Genomic DNA, 8244 nt, shown 5'->3' with positions numbered 1-8244 from the left:
TCTGGGGTCTTAAAGGCTTGAAGGTAATCAAGCGGCCATCAAGCTCAGAAGCAACAAAGCCCACAAGGAAGAAGCACACCAGCCTATGCAACCATGAGGTGTCCAAGGGATCAGAAATCAATCTAGACTATTTGGTATCTATCAGCTGATGCAAATTTGGGAATCTATGGTTTACAGACCTCAGAAATAAATTACCCAATATGTACTAAATCTGTAGTCAGCATTTCACCTGAGCTCCTGACACCTGGTGAGCAGGTTTACTAGAGGTGAATTCCAGGTGAAATGGTTCAGGGCAGTTTGGTAAATAGGCCCAAATCTGTGTTTTCTGGTTAATCTGCCCTTTGTGCAGATGTTTAATTAATGTGCCCAATTTTACCTATAAATTATTTCAACAACAAAAATCTGGAGCCTGGCACTAACTATTCCTGGCACTGTGCGATGTCCCCAGGTCCCCAAATTTAGTGATCATAAAGCATTATTAATAACTCACTCTAACAATGGTGAAGCTGAAGCTGACACTGCCATTGGTTGAATAGCAACTATGTGTCACACCTAGGGCTAGGCATTTAACATGAAAACCCCAAACCAAACTTGCTGCCATTGATTCTGACTGACATTGACCCTCGATTTCCAAGACTGCATACAGCCTCACCTTTCCCCCAAGGAGCCACAGCTGGGTTTGGACCATCCAGCTTGTGGTTAGCAGCCTCAGGCCTATCTTACAGCCCACACACACCTCTTCTCCCCCCCCACCCCCTCAACCCCTCCCAATGCCCAGGGTTTTCACACAGATTGTTAGTACTCTTTGTTTGCAGCAGCCATGCCAGGCAAAAAAACTCACTGGCAATGTGTCAATGCTGCCTCAAATTGACCCATTAGGACAGAGTTGAACTGCCTCTGTGGGTTTCCAAAGCTGTACATCTTTATGGGAGCGGAAAGCCTCCTCTTTAGCACACATGACAGTTGGTGTGTTTGAACTGCTGACCTAAGGGGGAGCAGTCCAATGCATTGTCCACTACACCACCCATTTCAAAGGTGAGGAAAATTGAGGCACAGGAAGAGTGGTGTGGCCAGGTGATATCAGAGGCGGACAATGGATGTTCAATACACATTTTCCGAATTCAGTTTCTCCGCTTAAATATGAACATGCTCAGGAGGTGCAGGAGGGTGGGTCCTCCTTCAATTAGGAAAAACAAAACAAAACATGTATGTGTCTGAATCAAAGACTCCTCCCAGTTGTGAAGTTTCCTGACTGCTGGGGGTGCTAAGATGTTCACCATGAGTACAGAACTCTCTTGGCAAAGGAAACGCAGGGACGAGGAGAGGCTGAAAGTTAAAGTGTGATAAGTTAATTCAAGTTCAATCTGGAAGACGGACTTCAGTCTTGGACATGATTAATGTGAGCCAATAGAAGGACTCCGAGCAGACAAAAACCTTTCAGGAGCACATTGCTTTCCTCACAGGAGGCACCTGTGCATGCCTGTGAAACACGTGGCGGGGTGGGGGGGTTCCCGCCTTCCCTCCTTCCCTCCTGCCCTCCCGCCCTCTTCTCAGAGAAAAATCAAAGGTTCTCTTGCTAATAGGTTACTAATAGGCACTACTTCATTATCCCCCCAGAGATAAGATAAACTCAGTCGATGCCTGCAAGTAGGATGCAGAAAGAGTAAACACCGGAGACTTGTGAAGGAAGCCCACTACCCTGCTAACGAAACTATTCAATAACATCCAATCCCAAGGAAAGACGGCACCATCTTCAGGGTTTCTTTATTGCTACCATGGTATTATGGGTAGCAACTACGCATGCTTCCAAATCATTTGCTTTCCAAGAAACAAAAACCTACCCCGCTAATGCTGCCACAGAATGTGCTAGACAAATACACGCAATTTGATGTAATTTTGTCGAGGCAAACCAGCTGAATATATGCTGTCATTCTTCCCAGGAGAAGCTGCTATTATTGCCATATGACTACAGTCAGCAAACGGCTCTACCGTTATGTTATTTTCTCTCCTTGCAGACTCGCCCCTCCCAAATGTCAGTGTCGTTCAAATGCATTCCATAGAACAACATTCAGAGGAACGGTTCAATACTACTGCCACCCACCCTTTCCCTGCCCCCCAAAAGCTCAGGCTTAAAAGAGAAATACAGTGTTTTCTCTCCCTCTGCCCCTTTTTTTTTCCTGGCAAGGATTTAAAAGATATCTGATTTAAGTGCTTAATTCTAGGATGCCGAGCCGAGCCAAGCCCTTGAGCTGTGAAAGACAGCCGTGTGTTTTTATTACAGACCCAACTCTGCTGTGCTGTTAATTCCTGCTTGATTATGCATCCCACCTAAAATTCCATTTCCCAACGCGGCCACAGTCCCCAACAAAAGCTCAGCAAGGGATCCATGTCTTTTTCCTCCATACACATCCTCAGAGCCTATTCATTTTCATGTAACTTTCATGATAGTAACAATATTCATAAATTCAAAAGATATCCACTGCCACTTTCAAAGCATTTCCACTTCAAAACATTAATTTTAAACAAAGTATGGTTATTTGGGCAAAGGAAAAAAATATTTCCTTTTGGTAACTTCCATTCTAAATGGCTAGTGAACGTGTATTGTAATGATAAATTCAATCTCTTTTAAGCCACTTGTGTAGATACATTTGCTTTCCATATTTTTATGTAGAAAGTGACAATCAATCCATTGAATTTTTTTTCCTCTGGAGAGCAGAAGGCTCCATAGCACCCAGCATTTCACGTGCTGCTGGGCCCCACACCCCTAAGTGGATTCGATTCAGAGGCCAAAAGAGGCAGGTCTCATCCACTCGTTTCAGCACTAGTTGTGTGAAAGGCACTTTGTGAAGACCCTGGGCCCGTCTGCATGTCGGTGGGTGAATGGAGAGTGTGAGATAGGCGGAGAGGAGCCAGGAGGTGACTGTCCCTCCTTTTCTGAGTCCTCTGTGGTGACTCTTTCTCCCCCATGACTCTGGTTACTCCTAATAGGCCCCACTGTGGTTCCCCAACTCTCCTGCCCCTCTGGATTGGGGTGGTTGCAACATTCTCCTGTTGCTAAGCTCCATTTGGCTTCTCAACCCCTCTATCACTTGTCCGAAGTTCCTGGGTGGTGTGAACAATGAACATGCTTGGGCTGCCAGCCTAAAGATCAGTGGTTCTAATCCACCCAGACATGCCCTGGAAGGAGGATGGGATGTGGCGCTCTACTTCAAAAATACTCCAGCCATTAGAAACCTTCTGGAGCACAGCTCTGGCCTGACACTGTAGGGTCCTCAAGCACTGACTGGAGTTTATCTAATGGCTACTGTTTGGCTTTTATCATATGCATAACCAAAGCCTTGTAATTAAATGATCTGTTCTATTTTTTTAGACTCTGAGGAAATGGCCTGGGGGCTGCATCTGACCCCCTCCAGCTCCCAAGGCTGATTACCGCAAGGTAGGGATCAGACACACTTCCACCCTCCTTTCCTTTTCCCTTATGTTTTATATGACCGTCCCTCCTACAGCTTTCTACTTCTGTGCCTAGGTTTGATAACTCATTACAATGGCCACACACAGCTCATGGATGTCACTCATGATTATGGAGTTCATTAGGGAAGCTAACAGGTTACAATTCATGTGAAAACCACTCAGGATATAGTTGTTTTATCAGGACAGTTTCTTTCCTGCAGTGCCTACAGACATCCCTCTCTCTGGCCCTCAGCCTCGGCCTGGCCTCTCTCTTGCTTGGGGGAAGTTACAAAGCTCTTTTAGGGGTGCCAATAAATTCCCTAAAGGCATGCTACTCTCTGCCTCAACACAAAGGCACTCCATTCCAGCTCAGCAGGTCAGCCAACCCAGCTCCCCCAATTAAGGGCCTGGAAGCACCCCACCCTACAAGCCACTCTCTTGGCCTAAAGTGCTGAGCTTCACTTTCTTTGTGGACTGGAATGTAGCACACTCTGTCTCAGGCTCTGGCTCCTGGTTCTACCACTGCGGCTCCTTACCACTCCCCCAGGGTCATAACTATCTCCTGGAATGAGGAGGCTCAATATACAGGGATCTTGGGATCCACAGGGGTGTTACATGCCTGGCTCTCCTCTCTTGCTGGTGGTAAAATCCCCACCTCTGCTTCTGAGATGGCTGATTATACCCAGCAGGATGGCAATCATACTGAACCCTGTAACAATCACAGATGAAGCATATAATGCAATTGGAATGTTTCCCCGCCTTCTTACCCAGACCCGTCAGGAAAAAAAACACTGTTTGGAGAGTAACAAAGGCTATATAGCTAACAGAGCCATATTTAACAATTCACTGTATTGCAGACCTTATAGAAAGTATAGTCGAATGAATGAACCTTGACAGATCTCTTGCTGCTGGACACTTGTTCATGGCTGTGTAGGTGTCGGATGCCAGCTACCTGCTGCCTACCGCCAGATTCTTCTCAGAGAAACAGCATCAGCATCACCTCGGATGGTGTTAGACATGCTGGTTCCCAGGCTTTATGAATCAGAAACTCTGAGTGGCAATCTGAGTGCTTAAGAAGCTCTTCGGGTGATTTCATGCAAGCTAAAGCGCGCCACAAAGAAGCACCACCTGTAGACCTCGGGGCACCTGCCTGAGCGCTGTACAGCTCTGAGCCCTGCCCTCTCTGGGCCTTTGCAGCAGGCCTAATGCTCACTAAATGGGGCCATCCAGCTTCTAAACGGCATCCATTAATACTGCAGGTAAAATGGAACACCGTATTGATGAAACACGTGAAGTAAGAATTCTCTTTTGCTAACTCCAATGAATTCTTCTCAATTATCAGCTGAGCTTCAATTGAATAGCTTTTCATTTTGACCTGAAATTATCCTTTTCAGACAGGCTAATTTAGTCAGGTTGACAACATTCAGAGTTTAAGAGTCTACAACTGTGATGAGAGAGGGGGAACGGATGGGCTGCTTTCCATGGCAAGACAGCAAATAAACAGAAGAGTGCTTTCAACGTTTGGAGGGTCTGGTGGCATAGAGACTACATGTTGGGCTGCTAAGTGCAAGGTCAGCAGTTCGAAACCATCAGCCGCTCTAAGGAAGAAAGATGGGGGTACTCCTCTCAAGAATTACCATCTTAGATTCGATCACAAGGATCAGCTATAACCTCCTCCCAGGGGGACGAACAACAGAAAAGTGGGTGAAGGGCAACAGAAGACAATGTAAGATATGAAAATAATAAATTATAACTAATCAAGGGTTCATGAGGGAGGGAGGGGGAAAATGAGGAGCTGCCATCAAGGGCTCACATAGAAAGAAAATGCTTTGAAAATGATGATGGCAGCATATGTGCAAATGTGCTTGACAGAATGGATGAATGTGCAGATTGTGATAAGAGATGTAAGAGCCTCCAATAAAATATTTAATTAAAAAAAAGAGTTAGCATCTTAGAAACTCACAGGGGCAGTTCTTTGCGGTGTTACAGGGTCATTATGCATCAGCATGGACTCGCTGGCTGTGAGTTTGGTTTTTCCAGAGGGCTGTTATGAAGACATTTTAATATCCAAGATTTATCTAAAGTGTGATGTCACTAACATATTCCTCACAAGCAGGCAGTGGTCAGTTGAACCTCCGTTGTACAGATCAGGAAATGGACAGTTAGTGAAGGGATCACGTGAGTGCTATCAGAGCTTAACGCACTTACTCTGTCGTGTACCCTTGGACTCTGCTTGTGTCACTGGGGTCCACTTTGTGCCTGGTTCTCTGATAGGTGCTGAGGACAAAGGTGACGAGACAGAGCCAGCCAAGGACTCTTCTTTGTCCGATGACGTTTTTAACAAGTGGCACAAGTAAACACAAAACAAGTAGAATCAATAAATACAATTATCAGGAGTAGTCGTGAGGGCCGTAGAGGAGGCAGACAGGACCTGAGATGCAGACAGGTGCACAGGGAAGAGTTCCACAGGGGAGGATGTTGAGACTGAGCAGCCAGGCAGCCATAAAGAGCCCGGGGGTGATCAGCGGCTGAGACAAGACCCTAGGCAGGCTATCTTTAGGAGGGAAAGAACTGGGGCATCTGTGGAAACTGAAGAGTCGTGCCCCAGGCTGGAGGGGAAGGGGAGAGGGTGAGATTAGGGAAAGGGCTGAAGAGCAGAGCCGATGGTGCTTTAACACAAGAGTCAGTTAGATGGTTAGTTATGCTTACAAATTCAGTGAGAAGCCATTAAAAGCTTTTAAATGAGGTGCTACAGGAAGTTCCCCTTTGCAGTTGGGTGGAGTCTGGATTGTGCGGTGGGCAGGAGAGGAAGTCGGCAGCTCTTTAGTGAAAAGCTAGAATACAACAGCTGATGGTGACCCAGTCTAGAAATATGGCTGCAGAAATATAGGTGAAGGGAGAGGTTGGGAATTGGAGTTTGTGGTGGTGTTCTTGTTAGATGCCTTCACGTCAGTTCTGACTCAGAGTGATGTCCCAAAGTACAATGGAACAGTGGTGTTCAACCTTCTTAATGGGGCTGCCCTTTAATCTAGTTCCTCCTGTTGTGGTGACCCCCCAGCCATCAAATTCTTTTCTTTTCTTTTTTTTCCTCCTCTTTCTTTTTTCTCCTTTTCTTTCACTGTGCAACCCACTTCAGTGCCTTAAGCCCACCGGGTAAAGCCAGGCAATGGTTCGGGGTGACAGTTTGCTTTAGCATGGGATGCTGTGAGAGATCCATGGGATCGGACCTGTCACAAATCCAAACCCATGCACCCATCAAATTATTTTCGTTGCTACTTCATCACTGTCGTTTTGTTACTGTTATGGATCAGGCGACCCCTGTGAAAGGGGTCACGACCCACAGTTGAGAACCACTGCAATAGAAGAAAACGTGGCCTGGTCCTTCACCATCCTCACAATCATGCTTGAGTCATTGTTGCAGCCACTATAGCAAGCCAACCCACCTTGTTGGGAGCTCTCTCTCTCCCTCTCTCTCTCTGCTCTTTACCAAGAGGATTGTCCTTTTCCAGGGACTGGACTCTCCTGATAACATGTCCAAAGTGCCTGAGAGAAAGTCTCGCCATCCTTGCTTCTAAGGGGCATTCTTGTTTTGATAGAGGAGGTGAAAGAGTTAGTCTTTGTTAATCAAAATACTTAGAAATGGAACATAGTTTAAGACTTGGCTTGCTAATAATCCAAAATGTAGCAGGCCCCTTGTAGTAAAAATTCTGTGTAAACTAACTGACTGACTAAGTACTTACTCAGAAAGGAGGCAAGCAAGGTTGTTTAAATAAGTAATGGACCCTGAAGTCTTAGATGGTATCTGTCTGACAGCCCCTGTAGTAATGAAGTATCAATTGATGGTGTGATAATCCCTTGAGGAAATTTCCGCTGTTTTCCTGTGTACCCTTGCTCCCTTTGCCCCACTTGTCTGAGAGTCCTGTAATCATTCAAGGAGAAAAAAAAGTTAATTATTCCCCATCCTCCCAACTTGCCACATAGTGTAAGGCATACAGCTTGTATCATTTTCACTGAGTCTTTCAAGCCGTTTGGAAGTAGCAAACCCCACTGTTTCCTTCTGTCAAGCACCTGCAGAAATAAACTTAGAATTTCTTGAATCAACCTGGTCTCTGTCTATCATGAAACAGTGACGGGCAACTCCAGACTCCTCTGGCTCCCCGGCAACAGTGCCCTTCTTCCAAGACAGACTTGCTTGCTCTTCTGGCAGTCTACCACACTTTCAATATTCTTCGCCCAGACCTTAATTCAAATGCATTTTGGGAAAGAACAGCCATTGTTGTTTAATTTAAGCTAGGGTACTGACTTCTAACACACTCAGCTTTAGTCAACAAGGGGAAAAAATCAACTCACTGTCATGGAGTCGATGCAGACGCATAGTGACCCTATGAGACAGGGTAGAACTGCCACTGTGAGTTTCCAAGATGGGAACTCTTTAAGGGAGTAGAGAGCCCAGTCTTTCTTCTATGGAGAAGCTGGTGGTTTTGAACTGTTGACAATGTTGCCCAAGTCATGTCAACCATGCCACCAGCGCTAGGATGACTCAGGGGGAAGAGGTGGTCTTGAGGTAGAGGGTGGGCAGGCGCCAACCTTCTACCCTGCAAACACGATCATAGTCCTGCATCTCCTGCTCTAACAACAGAGGAACCTTCTTCAGACGTGTCCTCTGGCTTTAGCAAACCCTGCCCGGTACTCAAGGCATGCGGGTGGCATAGCACCGGGCTGCCAACCCCCAAATCGACCATTCACACCCTCCAGATGCTCCTTGGAGGGAGTCCTGCTGGTGTAGAAGTGATG

The 8244-nt window shown here is 46.2% G+C and overlaps 1 non-coding gene across 1 annotated transcript; it reads right to left on the bottom strand.

Annotated features, from left to right (window-relative positions):
- Nucleotides 1-6566: 6566 nt before the first annotated feature.
- Nucleotides 6567-6700, bottom strand: LOC115872087. The gene has a single exon (XR_004047640.1). It is a non-coding gene; the product is annotated as a small nucleolar RNA SNORA42/SNORA80 family (small nucleolar RNA).
- Between the last annotated feature and the right edge of the window lie 1544 nt (nucleotides 6701-8244).

This window comes from Echinops telfairi, unplaced genomic scaffold, assembly GCF_000313985.2.
Source record: "Echinops telfairi isolate 266 unplaced genomic scaffold, ASM31398v2 ScPeMD7_3;HRSCAF=10, whole genome shotgun sequence".
Taxonomy (NCBI): Eukaryota; Metazoa; Chordata; class Mammalia; order Afrosoricida; family Tenrecidae; genus Echinops; species Echinops telfairi.
This window is presented reverse-complemented; position numbering and strand designations above follow the sequence as displayed.